We start from the raw sequence: 21951 nt of genomic DNA, 5'->3' as shown, positions 1-21951 counted from the left end.
TCATACGGTTTGGGTAACTTGGACTTTACTAGATATTGCCAAACTGCCCTCAAAGTGATGGTACCAACATACTCCCAAGAACAGTGTAAAAACCTGTACTTCTGAAATTCAACTCTAGTGACCGAATATGCTGAATAGTGGCCACTACAGGGGAAGACTAGAAGCAGAATAGTTAGGAGGCTCTTATGAGACATTATGAGGCCTTGAACTAAAATGGTGGTTGTATAAACGGAGAAGAATTTACTTGAAAATTTTAGGAGGTAAAGATGAAAGAACCTACTGACTGATCGGGTGAAGGAGAGAGAAGACTCTAAAGCAAACTTAAGATTTTTACTGCAGGCAACTGAGCAGATGACGATATCACAAACAGATGACAAACGCAAGAGATGGTTCTTAAATTGCGGGGGTAAGGCAATGAGGCGTATTCTTTGGAACGTCAAGTTCGAGGTACTTGTGAAACCTCTAGGTAGGGTATGGAGTTCAAGAGGCAAGACCGTGCTGGTAGTAAAAATTATGAAGCTGGTTTATCCTGGGAGACACAAAGAATCAGATGTGTAGGCTCAAAACAGCTGAGAAAAAAATAAAGAAAACAGCACTTTCTACTAGTTAACAATGGTTTCTCTATTGCAGGAGGGAAAAAAGTCAGTTCTGTGCCCTAAGAAACAAGGTGAGTACCCTCCCCTTAAATTAATTCTGTATCTAACTTGCTACCTGTCTAGACTAAAACCTTCAGCCTAAGGTGGAAGAAGCAGGGATGAAAGAAGACAGCTTCATAACACTAGACCTCAAAGAGCTACCAAGCTGTGCTTTAAATGTTATTACCAAAGGGGAGTCAACCTGACATCCTGTTTGACAAAGGAAAAAAACCCTTAGCTCCTTTGAGTGTATCCTACTCAGATACACTTGAGAATTTCTATAATTTGCTATGTTTTGAACTCCTTGCTCTTCCAGATCTATGGAAGAGTGCTTTTTAAACAAGAAGGAAGTATTTATTGAGAAGTTATGACGAATACTTCTCCATTCTCTCCCTAATTTCAACAAACTGTGAACAGACGCCCAGAAAATGGGATAATAGTTGTGAATCAGCAGTTTCATCCATAGGATACAGGAACACTTGGCAATCTACTACACCACTAGTGTCAGGCCTGTTTTTTAGCAATAAATGATCTTGGAAAATGCAGGGTTAAAAACCTGGAGTTATATTCTAATAAAACAATGTGGTGGTCTTGTTTTTCAAAGATTTATTTATTTATTTGAGAGAGAGAGAAAGAGTACATGCACGGGAGGAGGGGCAGAGGGAGAGGGAGAAGGAGAAAGAATCTCTTTTTTTATAAAGATTTTATTTATTTATTTGTGTGTGAGAGAGAGAGCACACACACACAGGCAGGGGAGTGGCAGGCAGAGGGAAAAGCAGGCTCCCCACTGAGCAGGGAGCCCGATGTGGGACTCCATCCCAGGCCCCTGGGATCATGACCTGAGCTGAAAGCAGACGCTTAACTGATTGAGCCACCCAGGGGTCCAGGCAGAAAGAATCTCAAGCAGACTCCCCACGGAGCCTGACGCAGGACTCTATCCCACAACCCCAAGATCACGACCTCAACCAAAATCAAGAGTTGGACATCCCACAGACTGAGCCACCCAGACACCCCCCTGTTGGTCTATTTTTAGAAAGAAAGTAGAGATACAGAGCACCTACAGAAACTAAGTTAAAATGCCCCATTTCAAACCGTAAGGTGAGTAAGGAGTCAACTGTCCCTACCCCCTGCCCTACAGTGTGAGGATGGGTGTTAGTCAACCCATCATGTCTAGAGCTATTCTAGGAGATACATATGTGACTATTTAGCACTTGAAACGTGGTTAGTGCAACTGAGGAACTGAATTTTTATTTTAATTAATGTAAATTAAAAAAAAACTAAAGTAGTGTAAAACATTATTCCATTAAATACAGCTTTGTTTAGGAAGGACTACATTTCCTTTAATCACTGCATTGTATACAATATTATTACTGTTATTACAGTGCGTGTCAGGCTGTGTGCTGTTTTTAGTATTACGAATAAAACACATTACCAATCTAGTTGATGTTAATGGATTGATTCAGTTCAAATGACTTAGTTTGTGTGGATTTAACAGTGTAATGTATTTGTTTAACATTTTATGCAGATAGCAGGGTTTCTTAACCTTAGCACTACTGATATTTGGGGCGGGATAATTTGTTGTGGGTGGTTGTCCTGAGCACCGTAGTGTTTAGTAACATCCCTGGTCTCTACCTACTAGATGCTAGGAGCACTCCCCCCACCTCCCCAAGCTGTGAATACTGAAACATGACAAATACCCCCTGGAAGACAAAATCATATCAGTTGAGAACCACTGAGTTACGATGATACCATAAAATCAGAATTGGTAATTAGAGTAAAATATTTATGTTTTTAATTGTAATTAAATTATGTTTTTAGTTTTTAAAAGTAAATAGGAACAGGTTTTTTTTAAAAAAAGATTTTATTTATTATTTATTTGAGAAAGCAACAGAGAGATCATGAGCGGCGTGAGGGGCAGAGGGAGAAGCAGACTCCCCGCTGAGCAGGGAGCCCAAAGCAGCTCAGCTGGATCCCAGGACCCTGGGATCATGACCTGAGCTGAAGGCAGACTTAACCGACTGAGCCACCCAGGCGCCCCAGGAACAGTTTTTTAAGTTTAAAATGAAGACATACTATTGACCCAGAATTGAGTGCAGATGCAGATGATAGTACTATGTTGAAACAGTTAAAAAAAACAAAAAACAAAAGAGACTGGAAGAAGGTGTATGCCAGTTTCATGATGAATGGCAACTGCAATTTGCTTCAGCAAGGCAAATGAAAAAAGTTTGTTCTGTAATACACTTTTCAATATAATAAAGGAAACACTATTAAGAAATGTCAGCAAATATATGTAAAGTGAGTAAGAAATTTCTTTCTTTTTTTTAAAGATTTATTTATTTGAGAGGAAGAGAAAGTGCGAGGGTGCACGTGCGTGAGCATGTGAATGGGGAGAGAGCCAGAGGGAGAGAATCTTCAACTGGACCCCCAGATGAGTGTGAAGGCCGTCTTGGGGCTGGATCTCATGACCCATGAGATCAGGACCTGAGCTGAAACCAAGAGTCCGTGGCTTAACCAACTGAGCCATCCAGGCATCCCAGAAATTTCTTAACATTAAAACATTAAAAATGAATCAATAGGGGCACCTGGCTGGCTCAGTGCGTAGAGCATGTGACTTGATCTCATGGCTGTAGGTTTGAGCCCCATCTTGGGTGGAAAGAATATTTAAAAATAAAATCTTAGGGGTGCCTGGATGGCTCAGTTGGTTAAGTGTTCAACTTTTGATCTCAGCCCAGGTCTTGATCTTAGGGTCATGAGTTCAAGCCCTACATTGGCCTCCATGCTGGGTGTGGAGCCTACTTAAAAAAACAAAATATAATCTTAAAAAATAAATAAATAAAATAAAAATGAGTCAGCAAAATAAAATAAAAATGAGTCAGCAAAAATGACAGAATTAAATGTCCAACCGAAAACTTTAATAACTTGTGTTTTAGATTTTTTTTTCTTTTTTTGTCAGAGAGCAAACAGGGGGTGCTGCAGCCAGAGGTAGAAGCAGGCTCTCCACAAAGCCAGGAGCCCAATGCGGGACTCAACCCCAGGATCCTGGGATCATGACCTGAGCCAAAGGCAGACGGTTAACCAACTGAGCCACCTAGGCGTCCCAAAAAATTTTAATAATTTTTAATATGATCTGAGCTTGTATCTTTGGTCACTATACTGTTTTTTAGATGGAGATATGGTAAAAGAAATTACTTCAGCTACAGACATGCTATCAGATAATTATGAGGAAAAGACTAAAAAACTACTTTATAAAAAGTGAAAGATCCTCAATTAAACCACCAAACAATTTGTCTGCAGAATATAAGACATTTCTAATGATATCAAGGGTCAACTGATTCAAAATATTCTAAATTACAAGGACCAAAAAAAAAAATTACAAGTACTTTTCTTTAGATTTGGATGATACTGCTCAATTAATACAGCAATACTTTGCGTACACTGTCTCAAAAAACTTCCAAATACACAAAGAAATTTAGTCAGTTTGAAGCCTAAAAACCTGAACTCATGGCACAGATTTTTTTTTTTTTTTTTTTTTTTTTTTGAGAGAGAGAAAGAGAGAGAGAGGAGGGGAGTGGGGAGGACGTGAGAAAATATTAAGCAGGCTCCACACCCAGGGCAGAGCCCAACACTGGGGCTGACCTCCCAGCCCTGAGATCATGACCTGAGCCAAAATCAAGATTTGGATGCTGAGCCACACAGGCACCCTGGCATAAATATTTTTTAATATTCTACATGTGTCAATGAAGAATTTGATTAAATTTTTTAGAAGTCTCTAAGTAATCTCTACACCCAATATGAGGCTCAAACCTACACCCCAAGATCAAGAGTTGCATGTTCCACTGACTGAACCAGCCCAGGCACCCCAAATTTGACTAGGTTAAAAAAAATTCCATCACATGCATGGTAGGTCAAAAGTCCAGCACTTACTGTCATTTTATTTTATTTTTTAAAAGATTTTATTTATTTATTTGAGAGTGAGAGCGAGCACAAATGCCGGAAGGGTCAGAGAGACAAGCAGACTCCCCACTGAGCAGAGAACCCAATGAGGGGCTCGATCCCAGGACCCTGAGATGACTACCTAAGCCAAAGTCAGATGCTTAACCAACTGAGTCACCCAGGCGCCCCTGTCATTCTAAAACAAAACTGAAATTTCCCCTCTGCTCATTCTACTGCACGGTACAAATTAAAATTATTTGTGCACAGTTTTCTGAAGCAAATTCTATAAATGTCATGGATACCGCTGCTAAAATCATTTAGTATATACCTGCAAAAGCTATGAACATTGCCATTTTATGAAGCAGCTGAGAGAATTTAATGACAATGAATGTAATCATCATGAATTTTTTGCTGATGCTCATTGGTTCAGGTGAAGGTTTACAAAAAAAGATTTATTATACTGTTATTTCAACTCAAGATCTTTTTGAAACAAAGGAATGCTTGCCAAGTATTCAATAATTAAAAACTTTTTTTTAAATTAATGAGTTAAATTTGAAGCTCCAAGAAAAGGAAAAGCTTATTTTGTGACCTACCTGGCCAGGTACTTATGTTAAAATAGAAACTTCTCATAAGGGGCACCTGTGTGGCTCAGTCGGTTAAGCATCTGACTTTGGCTCAGGTCATGATCTCAGGGTCCTGGGATCAGCCCTGCATCAGGCTCCCTGCTCAGGGAGGAGTCTGCTTCTCCCTCTCTCTCTGCCCTTCCCCCCTGCTTGTGCCCTCTCTGTCTCTCTCAAATAAATAAAACCTTTTTTTTTTAAAGATTTTATTTATTCATTCAACAGAGAGACAGCCATCGAGAGAGGGAACACAAGCAGGGGGAGTGGGAGAGGAAGAAGCAGGTTCCCAACGGAGGAGCCTGATGTGGGGCTCGATCCCAGAACGCCGGGATCACGCCCTGAGCCGAAGGCAGACGCCCAACGACTGAGCCACCCAGGTGCCCCTCAAATAAATAAAATCTTGAAGAAAAAAAAAAAAAGAAACTTTTCATAAGATCAATAATTAACACGTTTTTAAAAAGATTTTATTTATTTGAGAGTGTGCGTGTGCACAAGCAGGGGGAGGGGCAGAGGGAGAGGGAGAAGCAGACTCACTTCTGAGCAGAAAGCCAGACACAGGGCTTGATTCCAGGACCCTGGGATCATGACCTGAGCCAAAGTCAGACGCTTAACTGACTGAGCCACCCAGGTGCCCCAACACATTTTTCTAATGTGAATCAATATGGAGAAGACTAACTGTAATTGACAGCACTAACTAGCAGCAAAAACTACAAGAAAATTTTCGAAAATGCTTTGTTGATATTGATAAACTTAGAACTGCCATAACTATTTATGCCATACCTCTTTGAATTTGGTGTTAAGAAATGTCCTTAATCTGGACAAATGTAGCTTTGAAGTCAAATAAATTCTAAAAAAAAGATGACTCAGTTTTATCAATGTGGATGCAAATGTTAAAGGGAAACGATTTTTAGGTATGCAGTTCAGTTATTGGAAAACTTTTAGGTATAGTGGGAGCACAGCTATCCTGGTCACATTCTATCTCAGGTATAATTTGGGTATATGACTCTACTTTTGCAACTGTAAATTCTATGAAATCTAAATACAGATTAAATATTTCCAGTGAAAATACATCATCTGAATTGAAATGTGCTGTAAGTGTAAAATACCCACCTGACTTCAAAAACGTAATATATATAAAACATACTAAGAATATAAACTATCTCAGTAACAATTTTTATATTAAGTATTTGTTGTAAAGATAATTTGGGGGTACGGTGGGTAAATAACATATTAAAATTAATTTCACCTCTTGGAAAATAAAGTTACATGCGGCTTATAATATAGTTATATCGGACCATGCTGTTTAGACCTTGCTGCAGATGTTTCCTGCTACTGCTCCATTTGCTCTTCCTGTGGTCTATACTTCAACATAAAAAATCATTACAGTGATGGGGCCCTGGTAAGTTAAAAACACTAAAGGTTGAAATTCTCTTCAAAATGTCTAGTCTTTAGTGAACAAATAAATGCTGTATTTGATGGATTGCTGCTGACACTAGCAGGAAGAATTACAACTGAATTTCATCTCTGGAATTTACTACCAAAGGGAAAACAACCTCACTAAACTCACTCATTCTAGCAGCTTTTTGTAAGTCCATCAGGTTTTCTACTTGGACGATCATGTTGTCTGAGAGTAAGGACACTTTATGTCTCCCTTTCCAATCTAGATACCTTATGTTTATTTAGTTATTTTTTTTTCCTAACTGCACTGTCTAGAATTTCCAGCACAATGTTGAATAGAGGTGGTGAGAGCAGACATCCCCACTTCGTTCCTAATCTTAGGGAAAAAGCATTCAGTCTCTCATCATTTAGTATGACAGCTGTAAGTTTTTCATAGATGTCCTTTATCAGTTTAAGGAAGTTCTCTTCTATTCCTAGTATGTTGAGAATTTTTATCAGGGTTAGATGTCAGATTTTGCATTTCTCAAATGACTATAAACAAACAAAAACCCCCAAACAAAACATACTTCTGTATGTACATATTACCTCTGGAAGGATACTCAAGAGGTGGGCAAGGGGATTTCCTTGCTCTAGGAGAAGGCCCTTGCTTGAAAGTTCAAACAGAAGGAAGAATGTCCGTCTTGACTAAACAAAGTCAAAGGCCCCTACACTTCAGTGGGTAAATGTTCTCAATACTCCTGTTTGGTTTAGTGCTTAATGTGAACTCTTCCTTCCTGGAGTGACTTTCATGACTGCACAGGAGGGAGGGAACACTTCAGAAACTGTCTGGAAGCAAATAATGATATAGTAAGCAGTAGTCTGTCATCTCTTGGAGCTTTTCAAAGGAGCTACAGTGGGAGCACAGCTACCCTGGTCACATTCTATTTCAGGTACAACCTGATTGTACCTGGGCCTTCAGATGTCCTTCCAAAGTCTTAATTGCAATGGCATTTTACCCTATGAAGTCTTGCCATGGGGTACTATCTACATAATGCAGGTCAGGAGCTAAGGGCACAGAGTTGGTAGAGAGGAAATACATAATAAGTAATTACTGACTAATTAAGAGTTAGCCAAGATAGACCTGCATTTCCCACCTGGATGAACTGCTATGTGTCTACTATTGTACAGTCAGTAAATTACCCCGAAATCCTTTTTGGACAGAAGGGACATAAAAATGCAGTAATAGGACACCATACTGTTAACGTAAGACTTTATCTCACAGTGTTTCATTATCACCTATTTATCCAGTCAAAAATTTTATATGTCGTCTTATAATTTCCTTCCCTACCAGTTTTCCTTTTACACCAGGTTAATTACAGTGTTCTAATTGCTATTTGCTACACGCTGCAAGTACTGGTGAACACGCTAAGTCAGAATAAGAAAACAATAAACTACTTGATATAGATGGTTTCTGATTAAATTAGTTTAACCCTAAGCAAAATGATTAGAGTTCTGCTCCAATAGCAGACTTCATCTAGTGTATCTACATTATTTATCACACTAGGAGGAGGAAAAGGGACAGATTTTTTAAAAGAGAGATACAAATCAATATAAAGTCTTAACAGATGGGGTCTTTTAACAGAAGGGGCACAGCAGCCCCTTCAGGTCCAGCTGAAAATCATTCAGCTGAAAACAATGAAAGACCCAGAGACATTTGCTTGGCAAGTCACTCAGGGAATCAGCATTTTGCTAAATGTAATCTGCTCGATCTGGGCCAGAATGATGGCCACACATCTGGCTCAGGGGTACTCAGCAGTTAGCACAATAAGCTGCAGCCACAGAGCTGTACTGAGTATTACTGCAGAAAGTAGTGCAATACTACTACCACCATATACCTTCTTCTACCACTGTGTAATTTCCCCCACTGGTCTATTTTTAGGGATACTGAATAGATACTGAATAGTTTGGCATTCAGGGAGATGCTCCAAGTTGGACATGAGAAGCAAGCACTATACACACAGTTCAGATCATCGGAGACATGGGGGAAAGGGAGGATAAAGGCACAACAGCTAGCAGCAATGATTAAGCACTTGTGGTTCACCTATCCCTAGGTCCCTGACATTGCACAAACCTGCTTTATAAAACCCAGAGCATGGGCACCTGGGTGGCTCAGTTACTAAGTGTCTACCTTCAGCTTGGTCATGATCCCACGGTCGTGGGATCAAGCCCTACATTCGGCTCCCTGCTCAGTGGCAAGCCTGTTTCTCCCTCTCCCACTCCCCCTGCTTGTGTTCCCTCTCTGTCAAATAAATAAATAAAATCTTAAAAAACAAAAAACAAAATAAAACCAGAGCATGACAAAGCTTTTTGTTCCAGTCCAAAAGCAGAGAAGTGTGGGAGTTGTCTCTGAGGTTAGCTCTGGGACAGAAACATCTCTGGGCACTATTTGGGTCTTATAACAATTCAACAGTGGGAGGGCCCAGACAGAACAAGTAAATAAAAACTAAAACTAAATCCACACAACCTCAAGTAACTGGATTCAACCCGTAAATTGGGGAAATGATCCTCTTATCTATGTCTGACGGTTACCAACAGGGTCTAAGAGCTCCTTACCTGTGATTTCGTTTCAAAACAACCCTCTTATCAAGATACATGTTTATATAATGCTAACACCTAAGGAAAACCACCACAACCCACCCTCCCTCTGCTTCCACTCAAAAATAAATAAAAATCCTTGGAATTTGGAAGCACCATGAAGAAAATCCAAGCCCTCCAATTCTCGCTCCTGTTACTCAAATTATTTTCAAAAAGTTGCCACATATAAAGTACAGTAGTGATGGTCAAAAGTTGAATTTCCTAGTCTTCCTTGTGAAGACATTGTTTTTCCTTATTTTTAAACTAAGGTATAATTTGCATTTGGTAAAATTTACCCTTTTTATTGTATAATCTACAAGTTTTGAAAAATGCATACAGTCATGTAATCAACACTGCAATCAAGATACAGAACAGTTCCATTACCCGAAAAGTTCCTCTATGCCCCTCCTCCCAACCCCTGCTGATCTGGTCTGAATTCTGTCCCTACAATTTTGCCATTTCCAGAGTCATATATATGGAATCATACACTATGTAGCCCTTTTTTTTTTAAGATTTTATTTTTAAGTAATCTCTACACCCAACGTGGGGCTCAAATTCACAACACTGAGATCAAGAGTCCCATGCTCCACCAACTGACCCAGCTAGGCACCCCGCTATGTAGCCTTGAGTCAAGTTTCTTTCATACTGCACAGTACAGCTGAACCCATACATGTTGTTGCATGCATCAGTAGTCCTTTCCTTTTTATTGCTAAGTAGTACTTCACTATACGGGTGGACAACTCTTTGTTTACTCAGTCCTTGGTGGACAGTCATTTGGGTCGCTTCCAGTTTTCAGAGAAGGTATGGATAAAGCCATTGTAAACATTTGTTCAATCTAAGTTTTCATTTCACTTGGGTAAGTATCTAGGAGTGGACTGCTGGAAGATCCACTTTTGAAAATATCTGCCTGGTTCTAGGCACACTTTTTCTGTAAAGCAGATAATGCATTTTCCCAACAAAATAGCTCTGATGCTATTTCTCTGATGCTTCTCTTCTTAGTCCATCTGTATCATTTCTCTGCCCTCCTAGGTGCAGGAAACATCTCCAAATCAGTATCACTTACAAATTTCATTAAGTTTTTTGTTGTTGTTGTTGTTCAACTTTCAGCCCTGAATCATTAATAAAAATTTTAAATATACCTGATTTCCTCACTGTCACCCTGCAGCATCCTAAGAAACAAACTGTTTTCCCCCACACACTACCATTTAGCTTTACACTTGTTCTACATCTTGCACCAGTAGCTTCTATGTTCTTAATCACTTTTCAATTGAGCCAAGAATCTTCAGTATCTCACCTTTAATCATTACAGGAAAACCAAACAGAGCTTTTCCTGACTCATTTGCAGTTAGTGTACTTTCTGCAAGTCAAAGATACATACCAGGATCAACAGAGGGCACACAGAAACCTTACGGTATTACCCTCTAATACCAGCCTAAAAGCTACACAGGGCTTTGTTCTTCCTAAGATAGTATTCCATCCCAAAAACAATCTTTCAAATATATGCTGTATTAATTAAACTAGAGAAGAGAAAAAAAAATGTCAGCATAATTAACATACAAAGCAACAGTATGGCCTAATTAATCACCATGAAGAGCAATCGAATAAAATACTATGCATTTTTATGGAGCAATTTAATCTGGCAAGTAATTAATCACAGAAACACTAAGCAAAACAAATGGATCTCCCTTTAAGGAAGTCACATTTATCATCTGTAATGTATCCCAAACTCTAATTTGTTATCCTGACTCAAAATTATCCAGGAGACAATGAATTGTCAGCTTTAGTAGAACACTGATTTCTGGTGAAAAAGAACACTGAGCTTTTCAAATCAAATTACAGTCCCTGATCACCCAAAGAGCTAAGGGTTATGGGGCTGAAGTACATGTCAATAGGCATGGAGGTCTTAACTGTAAGAGTTCTAAGTCTAGATCAGTTTAGTGAAATCCATAAATAATTGCTAAATGATTCATGAAAGAAAACACTCAGCATTAGGAGTGACAATTATGGGTCACAGATATTACCAAAACCCAAAGACAGGATCCTCAATAACTGACAACAGGGGAAAACAGAACTGTTCATCTCAGAACAAGCAAAGGGGAGGAAGTACACGTCAATGCAGTGAAACTGAATTCAAAGAAATCTTGACTCCTTCCTTCTCTCCCTCCCTCCTTCTTTTCTTCCTTCTCTCCCTTCTTTTCTTCCTCCCTCACTCCCTCCCTCTCTTCCTTCCTTAAACAATAACCATTTTCCTTAGGCCCCAACAGCTTCACCAGTTTGAAGAATACCAACAGACTGATTTTTTGAATAGCCCCAATTTTCAAAGACAGAGTGATACACACTAGCTAAGAAGGTCCAAGAAACTGTCTTCATATCTCCTCCTTCCCAGCCACCCTCTCTGCTTGCCTATATTTGAGACCAGAAGAACTGCCCTTTTCTTTGCCAAGGAAGTTCATGGCACTTCAAGTCTTTCATTTAATATTCCCATCTCTGGCCTTTTTTTTCTTTCTGTACTAGTCTTGAAGGGCTCGCTCTCTCTCTCTCTTTTTTAAGCAAACTCCTATAATTTATTTTATTTTTTTTTAAAGATTATTTATTTATTTGACAGAGAGAGAGAGACAGCCAGCGAGAGAGGGAACACAAGCAGGGGGAGTGGGAGAGGAAGAAGCAGGCTTCCAGCGGAGGAGCCTGATGTGGGGCTGGATCCCATAACGCCGGGATCACGCCCTGAGCCGAAGGCAGACGCTTAACGAGTGTGCCACCCAGGCGCCCCAGGAAACTCCTATAATTTAAAGCACCCAACAGAGTCCCAGGCATTTGCTGGTTGCATCAAAGTGGTTTTCTCTTTACTGACCTGCTTGACCTCCAATGTTAGATCCCATGAAACATTCAATACTTATTCAACTGTACAGAGAAAGTCATGCTTTTCACACTTTACCCTGGCTGTACTCACAACTTGAGAAAAGCTGTTGTAGATATCCTATTTGGTCCAGGGCATTTCCCCCTAGATTTTAACCCTTACCCTCCTCTCCAAACCTTCTTGCTCTATTATCCCTAGCTTACATCTACAACTTGTTTCTGAACTCTTCCACTCTGCCCTTCATTCCATTTCTCTTCTGTAGAGTCTGACTGACATTTTTTTTTTTCAGTGATTCTTTGAAATCTGGTCTTTTTTTTTTTTTCAGTGATCTTTTTGTTCAGTGATTTTTGTTCAGTGATTCTTTGAAATGTGGTCTCTGAATTGTCCTATGGGCTCCCTCCATCAGCCCAACAATAACTGAAGTACTATAACTTCCAGCCCATTCCAGATTAGGCCCAGCCAGTATCCTGAATACCCACTTGCCTGAGAGAGCGGAAATCTGTCTATAGATCTATATTCAGCAGATATTCATTGAACACAGCGACTGTGTTACTGAGTTAGACATGGATGTTGCCTGTCTTCAAAGAGCTCACAGCCTAATAATAAAGAAGACAAACAGACAAGCAGATAGTACTGTAGTATGGCTAGGCCTGGCTCTATGGATGAAGCAATAATCAAAGTGTACTATTTCAGGGGGTAAGCTGACAAGTTGGGGAAGGACATCCAAGGCAGGGAGAAAATATATGTATGTATATATAGGGTCAGGAGTATGAAACAGTTTGTCCAGAGAACTATAAGTGGTCTGGCATAGCTGCGATGAAGACAAGAGTCCAGAAAGCATATTAAGAATGGAACTGGGGACGCCTGGGTGTCTCAATTGGTTGAGCGTCTGACTTCGGCTCAGGTTATGATCTCAGGGTCCTGGGATGGAGCCCTGCATCAGGCTCCCCACTCAGCAGGGAGTCTGCTTGTTGCTCTCCCTCTGCCCCTCCCCCTGCTTGTGTTCTCTCTCAAATAAATTTTTTTTTAAAAAAAGAATGGTACTGGGGCGCCTGGGTGGCGCAGTCGTTAAGCGTCTGCCTTCGGCTCAGGGCGTGATCCCGGCCTTCCGGGATGGAGTCCCACTTCGGGCTTCTCCGCTGGAAGCCTGCTTCTTCCTCTCCCACTCCCCTGCTGTGTTCTCTCTCTCGCTGTCTGTCTGTCACATAAATAAATAAAATCTTAAAAAAAAAAAAAAAAGAGTGGTACTGTATGCCATGCTACAGAGCTTAAATTTTCTTTAAAGATTTTATTTATTTACTTGAGAGAGAGAGAAAGCAAGCATGAGTTGGGGGCAAAGGGAAAGGGAGAAGCAGACTCCTCACTGAGCAGGGAGCCCAATGGGGGCAGATCCCAGGACCCTGAGATCATGACCTGAGCTGAAGGCAGACGCTTAACCAACTGAGCCACCCAGGTGTCCCCAGAGCTTAAATTCTATTCTGCAGGTGTTGAGGGAGCCGGTGAAGGGAATGAACACAGGGAAGAGAACAAGAGACGGAGAAAGAGGCACAGAAGATTAGACTAGAGGCTTAGAGAATCCAACTGATGAAGAAATGGGGAGAATGAATAAATTAACTGTGGTTTATTTAGGTAATAAAATACTGCTGAGCAATAAAAAGGAAGGAACTACTAGATACTAGACAGTTGCACATCTACGTTCATAGGAGCATTACTCACAACAACCAGAAGGTGGAAACAACCCAAGTGTCCAACAGATAAACAAATAAACAGAATACAGTTTATACATACAATGGAATGTTATTTTGCCTTAAAAAGGAAGGGAATCCTGTCATATGCTCCGACATGAATGAACTCTGAGGTCATTATGCTAAGTGAAATAAAGCAGTCACAAAAAGACATACAGGATTCCACTTATACGAGGTATCTGAAGTAGTCAAATTCACAGAAACGGAAAGTAGAATGGAGGTTGCCAGGGACTTGGGGGAGGAGCTGTTGTTTAATGGGTATACATTTTCAGTTCTACAAGATGAAAAAGCTCTGGAGGTATGTTGGAGAACAATGTGAATACACTTAACACTACTAAACTGTATACCTACAAACAGTTAAGATGGTAAATTTCTTATCTTTCTTACCACAATTTAAAAGTGTTTAAATTTGGGTGCCTGGGTGGCTCAATCAGTTAAGCATCTGCCTTCGGCTCAGGTCATGATTCCAGAGTTCCAGGATCGAGTCCCACAGCGGGCTCCCTGCTCAGCAATGAGTCTGTTTCTCCCTCTGCCCTTCACCCTGCTCGTGCTCTCTCTCTCACTTTCTCTCTCTCTCTCAAATAAATAAATAAAATCTTTTAAAAAAATAACTGTTTAAATTTTTTAAAAAAGGAATGAACTAATATACACAAAGTGGATGAATTTCAAAAACATTATATTGAGTGTGAGAAGACAGACACAAGAGAGGACCTACTATATGATTCTGTTTATATGAAACTCAAGGATAGGAAAAACTAATTTATGGTCAAAGAAGTCAGAAAAGTGCATAAAAGTTCCCTTTTCTGGGGAAAAGGAGAGTCGTGAGGGACTTTTTGCAGTGATGGAAATGCTCTAAATCTTGATCTGGATGGTATTACATAGGTATATACATATGTAAAAAGTTGTCCAATTACATACCTATGTATTTTGCACATTTTACTATATTTAATACTGTAATTAAAAAAGAAACAAAGAGGTTTTCAGTGAGTTGGTAGCATTCTATTTATTAAGGTGAGTGGCTCATAGATACTCATTTTAGGATCAAGCTTTATTATAAATATACATTAATACAGTACTCTTCAGAATTTGTTGAATAGTTCAATTTTTTTAAGTAGGAAATTAATTCTGAGTAAACGAGCAAAAGGAACACATTTTAACCCATCCCTATCTGAATCCCAACTAGTAAATTATCCCATAAGGAAAACGATTTACAGTCAAAACTCTGGTTAGAAATCTTCCACTCCATGGGGCGCCTGGGTGGCACAGCAGTTAAGCGTCTGCCTTCGGCTCAGGGCGTGATCCCGGCGTTGTGGGATCGAGCCCCACATCAGGCTCCTTCGCTATGAGCCTGCTTCTTCCTCTCCCACTCCCCCTGCTTGTGTTCCCTCTCTCGCTGGCTGTCTCTATCTCTGTCAAATAAATAAATAAAATCTTTAAAAAAAAAAAAAAAAGAAAGAAAGAAATCTTCCACTCCTTTCTACCCAGACTGAGTTCCAACTACCTACCTATAGGTAGGTAATTCTGCTGCCTTTTCAGGGGTGTCACCAACATAAATGCAGGAGAGGAGAGACCAATGAGAACCAATGTATCTGGAACTTCCTTAAGATTGAGAATTTTCATCATATGAAAATAATGTCAAATGAGAGAGAAATTAATGTTCATTGGTGTACAGGGCAGTGAAAATGCATAATCGCACTCTGTGTTTGACATCCCACTCACATGTTATTGGTTTAAAAGGAATTATATAGAAACCAATTAGAACAAAAAATCTCATTAAACCTCTTACAACAGGAGCCCACTTTGCTAGAGCATGCATAATATCTGGGCCCCAGGGAGAAATGTATAATCGAGGTAAAATTAATCAAAACCTACATAAAAAGAACAGCAAGAGACAATTTAAGAAGAAAATCTTTCTCAGTGTTAGAAATTCCTGAAGTCTGATCAGTGAGTGCATAATTCTGCTTATTATTATCTTCCACTATGTAACACTATATTTATAATTAGGCTGGTATCACAGTAAAATGACAGTAAAATGCAGACACAATTCATTTAACAATTAATGTACTGGAGCTAAAAATTCTTACCATGTCATTAATTGCCAGCTTAAAACGCTGCCTCAGTTTCAGTTTTAGATGATCACACACCTTCTTTAAGAACCCAGGGGAAATGCAATGCACAAGCCAAGGCTTGTTTAGAGGAGAAATAGCAGGCAGCAGTGAGTTTCACACTTTTCTCTCCCCACGGACCCCAACTCAGAAGAGCCTTTACTGTGACCACCAAGCTTACTACTAATTAAAAGAGAAAACAGTAAAGAGCATCTTCTTTCTCAGTAAAGCCCTCCCACCTGACCTTACTCCAAACTGCCTCTTCATTGTTCTCTACCTGTTAGGTTTTAATTTCTCAATATAAGAAGAACTAATGCTTGCTATAACCTTTCTTCCTTCTTGTTCTTCTCCTTCCTTTTTAAAAAATTTGATTTAATTTATTTATTTCAACTGGTAAATCCCTCTTCTGGGGTTTTAGGAGAGTAGGAGGACACAGGAAGATTTGAACCATTCTATGAAGGTTGTTGTCCCTGATTTTTCTATAAAAGGATTTTATTTTTCTAGTCTGGCCCTGGCTGATGATTCCCCACCCACAGTTTTTTCTTCACAAATTTATTTTTTACAAAGAGTTTTGCAGTTGATTCTTAAGGAGGTTTTTTCCCAGTGTTTGAGGCCATTTTATATAAGAGCAGCAAGTCAAAACCCAGAAAAGGGAGAAAATATTCCCAAATCATCCACCAAATCAGTAGCAGAGTCAGGATTAGATCAAAGCATCTGGACAAAAATTTAGAAGGCATATTTATCAAATGTGCTGATGATACAAAGTTGCAAAAGAAAACCAATACAGAGAATGACATAATCAGGACTCAAAAAATATCCTGATAAACTAGAATGACGAGCTGCAATGAACAAGACACATTTAATAAGGATAAAGAGTTTAATTTAGGTTAGTTTAAAGAAAAGATCAACCGGAGAGGTTCAGGAGATTCACCAACACAGTAACAGTAGCTCTGAATGGTAAGATTTTAGATGATTTTACTTTACCTTGTTCTTTGCACTTTTCTGCATTGTTTAAAATTTCTATAACGAACAGGTAGCACCTGGGTGACTCATTTGGTTAGGTGTTGGCCTCTGACTCTTGATTTCAGCTCAGGTGATGACCTCAGAGTCATAAATCAAGCCCTGCATAGGGCTCCGGACTCAGTGTGGAGTCTGCTTGTCCTTCTCCCTTCCTCTCTACCCGCTCTGTGCACACGCGCGTGCTCTCTCTCTCTCTCAAATAAATAAATCTTTAAAACAAACAAACAACCACCACCACCACCACTCAAAACACCACTACCAACTTAATAATTTAAGGATGGGGGAAGAGTTAGCTTGACAGCAGGTCACTTCAAGCCGATTTGAAGGTTTTAGTGGGACCTAAGCTTGTTATGGACCAACAATGCAAGTCAGCTGCTGAAAAACTAACACAATTGGAGCCTGCAAATAAAATATGTCCAGATCCCGGGTGCTAACAGTCTCCCATTAATCTAAACTACTCAGATCATATCCGGATCCAGTTCTAGGTGTCATTCAATCCAGTAAACATTTACTGAATGCTTACTTGGTACAAGGCATGCCCTAACAATATACTTTAGGAGGTAAACTGAGAAGTTAGAATATGTCTAAAAGACAATCACAGTATGCCAAAGATTTTAAAACCATGACATATGATGAACAATTGAAGGAAGAAAGGATACTACAGAAGAGCAGTATACATTTTAGCCCTCTGAAGAAGTTAGTATGTAGAAGAGAGTACTTTTTTTTTTTTTTTTTTTTGGTGTTGCATCTAAAGGTTCAGGTTAGAAAGAGGAAGATTCCAACATGAGGAATAGATTCTCATCACCTTAAGATTTTATTTTTTTAAGTAACCTCTACACCCAATGTGGGTCTTGAACTTACAACCCTGAGATTAAGAGTTGCACGCTCCACCAAATGAGCCAGCCAGGTATCCCCAAATTCTCATCATTTAAAAAACTGAACAGTCTGTAGCCTAAAGTATTAAGCACTATTTCTCTAAGTTTTCAAGGAGAGGCTGGATATGATCCCAACAAGTAAGATTTATGCTTTGGGAAGGAAACCAGAGCAGATGGCCTCTTCAGTTCTTTCAGCTTTCACTGCTAATCTGCAAGATCAAAGTCCAGTAGAAAAGAGGAGGTATGGTACCTGGCATTCTGGTATAAATCTGAGAATTTAGAGTGATTACGCTCCTATGAACCAAAAACACTCCTCTTTTTCTTCACAATAATTCAAAGAAAACTAAAGTTTCATCTGCTGAAGAGATGCCTATTGCGTTTGTTGATAGGATAATATATTGCTACCCAACAGCAATGGCTTCCTCAACCCACTGGCCGATTAACAATCTACTGTGTTCTACATGGTTAGAATACCTAAATTAGTCGACCAGAGTTCCAGCCTGACTTTTAGGAAAGAAAAAATGGAGAAGGAAAATTAAGGGATAAGATGAAGAACTGCCCACAATTTAAAAAGACCACTTTTTTAAGTGCCCTAGATATGATGGAAGGAAAGAAATTAGGGACCTAAATTATGCCTATTGATCCCATCTGCAGCTAGCATTTAGAGAAGTTACAATTAGAAACCAGCATTTTGTGAACTAAGTCATGATTAAGTATCTATACTTTCTAACAAGAGTTCCTTCTGAAGAAGAAAAAAAATCAACCATTTCTCAGGTGAAAATGAAACTTTTTGTCTTACCTTGGGATCAATAATAATTAGGAAGCAGCACATCCCTAAAGGACCAAGGACAGCTGTACCAGCAAAAGCAGGCCATCTCCAGAGAGCCAGAAGATGAGAAGAGCTGGCTGGGAAAAAGCAAAAGCCCAGGAGTAATAGGCTTTGGACTCTGAGACTCTACCCCCTTCCCACCCCAATAACCCTACTAATAAAATGAGTCAAATATATTTCTTCCTGATCTACTAAGACAGAGCAGCAAGTCTAGGTCACCTTGACTGCCCCTCTGGTTCTCAACTCCTAACATTTAGAAACAGTTGTAGACAAGGAATCAGCAACAGAAACAGAAGAATAAAGAAATGCTCCTAAAACCAGAGGCTTCTTCTTCCTTTTTTTTTAAACATTTTATTTATTTATTTATTTATTTATTTATTTATTTATTTATTTATCTGCAAGAGCGAGGAGGGGAAGGAGCAGAGGGAGAAGGACAAAGCAGACCCTGCCCTGAGAACAGAGCCTGATGCAAAGCTTAATCTCAGGACCCTGAGATCATTATCTTAGCTGAAATCAAGAGTTGGATGCTTAACCAACTAACCACTCAAGAAAGGATCTCAAGTCAATCTCACACAAACCCACCACACTTCCTCTCATTCATTCTTTCTCTCTCTGAATTTCTCTCTTGCCAGGTTTTTGATGCTTACCTAATAAAAAACTGAAAAAAGCATAGGGTAGGACCTACTGACTAAAAGATTAGCAGAATAAAGGACTTACACCAGATGGCTCACCTCAGATACCCATAAAAAAATCAATGCTAAGTTTAAAACGTAAAGTTAATTTACCAAACCATAAAATTATAGGTATGAGATCCCATTAACTATTAGTGGGACAAGTACGAACCAAAGGCCTTTGCTGTGTAGATACACATTTAGAGAAACAAAGAATGTTGTTAGACTGTAGACCCAAAAAGAGAGGAGAGAATTTGCTCTCCTACCACTCACACACGTGGCACCAAGGGCTAGTAGGTTCTGGAGGAAACTGCCAATCATACATTTCTTCTCCAGGGCTCTCAGCAATTTCATCTGCAACTGTCTGCTCAGAATCAAGCCCTTTCAACTTACCTCAAGGCCCAGGACTCTTAATTACCTCTAGTCACCAGGAAGCAGCTACTCTAGTATCACTGGCCCAGTCACAAAGATAGTCACTCCAAACCACTTCCAAAATGTTCAAGTAAGTACTTGACATAATTCATTAAGAAAGAGAAAAAATATCAATGTAATTAACAAGCAAAAAAGATTGTCTAATTGTTTTCTAAAATAACGTTCAAAGTAAGGTCACCAGATATATCTATATCAATATCGATATAGATATATAAGATCTCTTCCAACTAACTCACCATTACGAGTTTCCTCCAGTTGGCTATTCACAATCCCATAAAACCCTAGCCTTTACAAAAGGTGAGGGCCCACACCTGGGAGGCCTCAACTGACACTCTCAGAGCATGCATCTGGAACCTACTAGACAGGTACTTCTATTTTACAGTCCAGTAGCTTGATTCAGGATAGAGAGCTGAGCTCAAGGTTGACTTCTTTTCTGCTAGGAATCATACTCCAGAAACAGTCCCTTATCTGAGCCAACAAAAATAGGCCACAGTCAGCAGACCCTGTATTGGTGGGAGAAAATGAGATGCAAAAGATGGGGCATAGGACAAGAATATTTTCCACAAACCAACACTGACTCCAGACATAAATGCACACACCTAACAACTCCTTCACCCATTCCACATCAAAGTACTGTGTCCTTCTCTCAAAACAAGTATTTACCAATTAGTGCTGTCACTTTTTGTACCATACTTTTTCTTTGTTATAAAGCTCAACATGCAAGCATCAAGAGACAATGAGCTCTATACATTTTGAGCTGTAGGCTAGTAGCTCACCAGAGAATGGAGCAGGATCTAGAATGCTGTGTTTAACACCTACATGTGAGAAAAATCTCTCACAAACAAAATGTATCTAAACTCTAAACAGACTTTTCCCCCACTCTCACCTAGTCTTAGCTCCAGACATGATAAAGTGAACAAAATTAGGGTCCTGTTTCTAATGCATCCTTACTTTCTCAGGAAATACACGAACTTCTCCTTTTTAGTGTGCTTTTGGCAAATCAAGTTCACTATAGTGAGTGTTGCATGTGTATGTTATTTAGAGCTACAAAAGAGTGATATTTCTCTATCTCACTGGAATTAAGTTAGTACAAATCTAAACAGTTTCTGGGGGTGCCTAGGTGGCTCAGTCATTAAGCATCTGCCTTTGGCTCAGGTCATAATCCCAGCGTTCTGGGATTGAGCCCCGCATCAGGCTCCCTGCTCAGCGGGAAGCCTGCTTCTCCCTCTCCCACTCCCCCTGCTTGTGTTCCCTCTCTTGCTGCCTCTCTCTCTGTCAAATAAATAAATAAAATCTTAAAAAAAAAATCTAAACAGTTTCTGATTCCAGTAAGTTAAGATGTATATGGTAAGCCCTACAGCAACCACTAATGAAAAACAAAACAAAAAAAAAAGTGAAAAAATCATCAAAGAAATCAAAGTGCTACATTGGAAAATATTCACTTAATGCAAAAGAAAGCAGTTAAGAAGGTACAGAGAAACACAAAAAATGAGACACATAACAAACTAAAAGTGAAACAGCAGACGTAAGTCCAGTTATATCAACAACAACATTAAATGTGAATGGAATAAATAACCCAATAAAAAGACAGAGATCGTCAGACCAGCTAAAGTAACCAAGATCCAACTATGTGTCATCCACCAGAGACACATTTTAGATTCAAACATACAAACAGGTTGAAAGTAAAAGAATGAAAAAAAGATATGTCATGACAGAAATGAAGGCAAGAGACAATTCAACAATAAAAATTGGGCACTAGAGCCCATGGCCACCTCAATGGAGCACAGTGAACCCACCAAGAGGAAGCCCTTTAAACTCCTAGGAATTTTATATGTCAAAAACATTCCCTGTGCACAGGATTCAATATTGTATGGTTCATTAGGATCTGCTGTGGCTGGCCTTGGACATTTTTTGTTAACTAGTAGAATGAGAAGATCATGTGATGTTGGAGTAGGAGGATTTATCTTGGTGACTTTAGGATGCTGGTTCCATTGTAGGTATAATTACGCAAAGCTAAGAATCCAGGAAAGAACTTCCAGAGAAGGAATTAAAAATAAGATTTTATATGAAAGTACCTACCTTGATCCTGAAAGAAAACAAACCAATAGCAGTAGCAGCAAATGAGCAGTCTCAAGCATAGATAACCCAAATACAACTCACTGGAGTCAGTGTGAACAAAACTGAGGTCAACTCTGTTAAACCTTGTATGTACCATAAG

At 39.5% G+C, this 21951-nt stretch overlaps 1 protein-coding gene and 1 pseudogene across 4 annotated transcripts in view; one reads left to right on the top strand and one right to left on the bottom strand.

The window, feature by feature from the left end:
• ARMH3 (armadillo like helical domain containing 3) overlaps window positions 1-21951 on the bottom strand; it is a 175387-nt gene that overhangs the window by 47083 nt on the left and 106353 nt on the right. The gene's annotated exons all lie outside the window — the stretch shown is intronic.
• On the top strand, window positions 21498-21857 carry LOC148109772 (cytochrome c oxidase assembly protein COX20, mitochondrial pseudogene; annotated as a pseudogene).

The sequence above is a fragment of the Ursus americanus genome, chromosome 6 (genome assembly GCF_024610735.1).
Source record: "Ursus americanus isolate L20-20 chromosome 6, mUrsAme1.1.p, whole genome shotgun sequence".
NCBI classification, from domain to species: domain Eukaryota; kingdom Metazoa; phylum Chordata; class Mammalia; order Carnivora; family Ursidae; genus Ursus; species Ursus americanus.
Note: the sequence above shows the minus strand (reverse complement) of the source record. Positions and strands in the feature narration are given on the sequence as shown.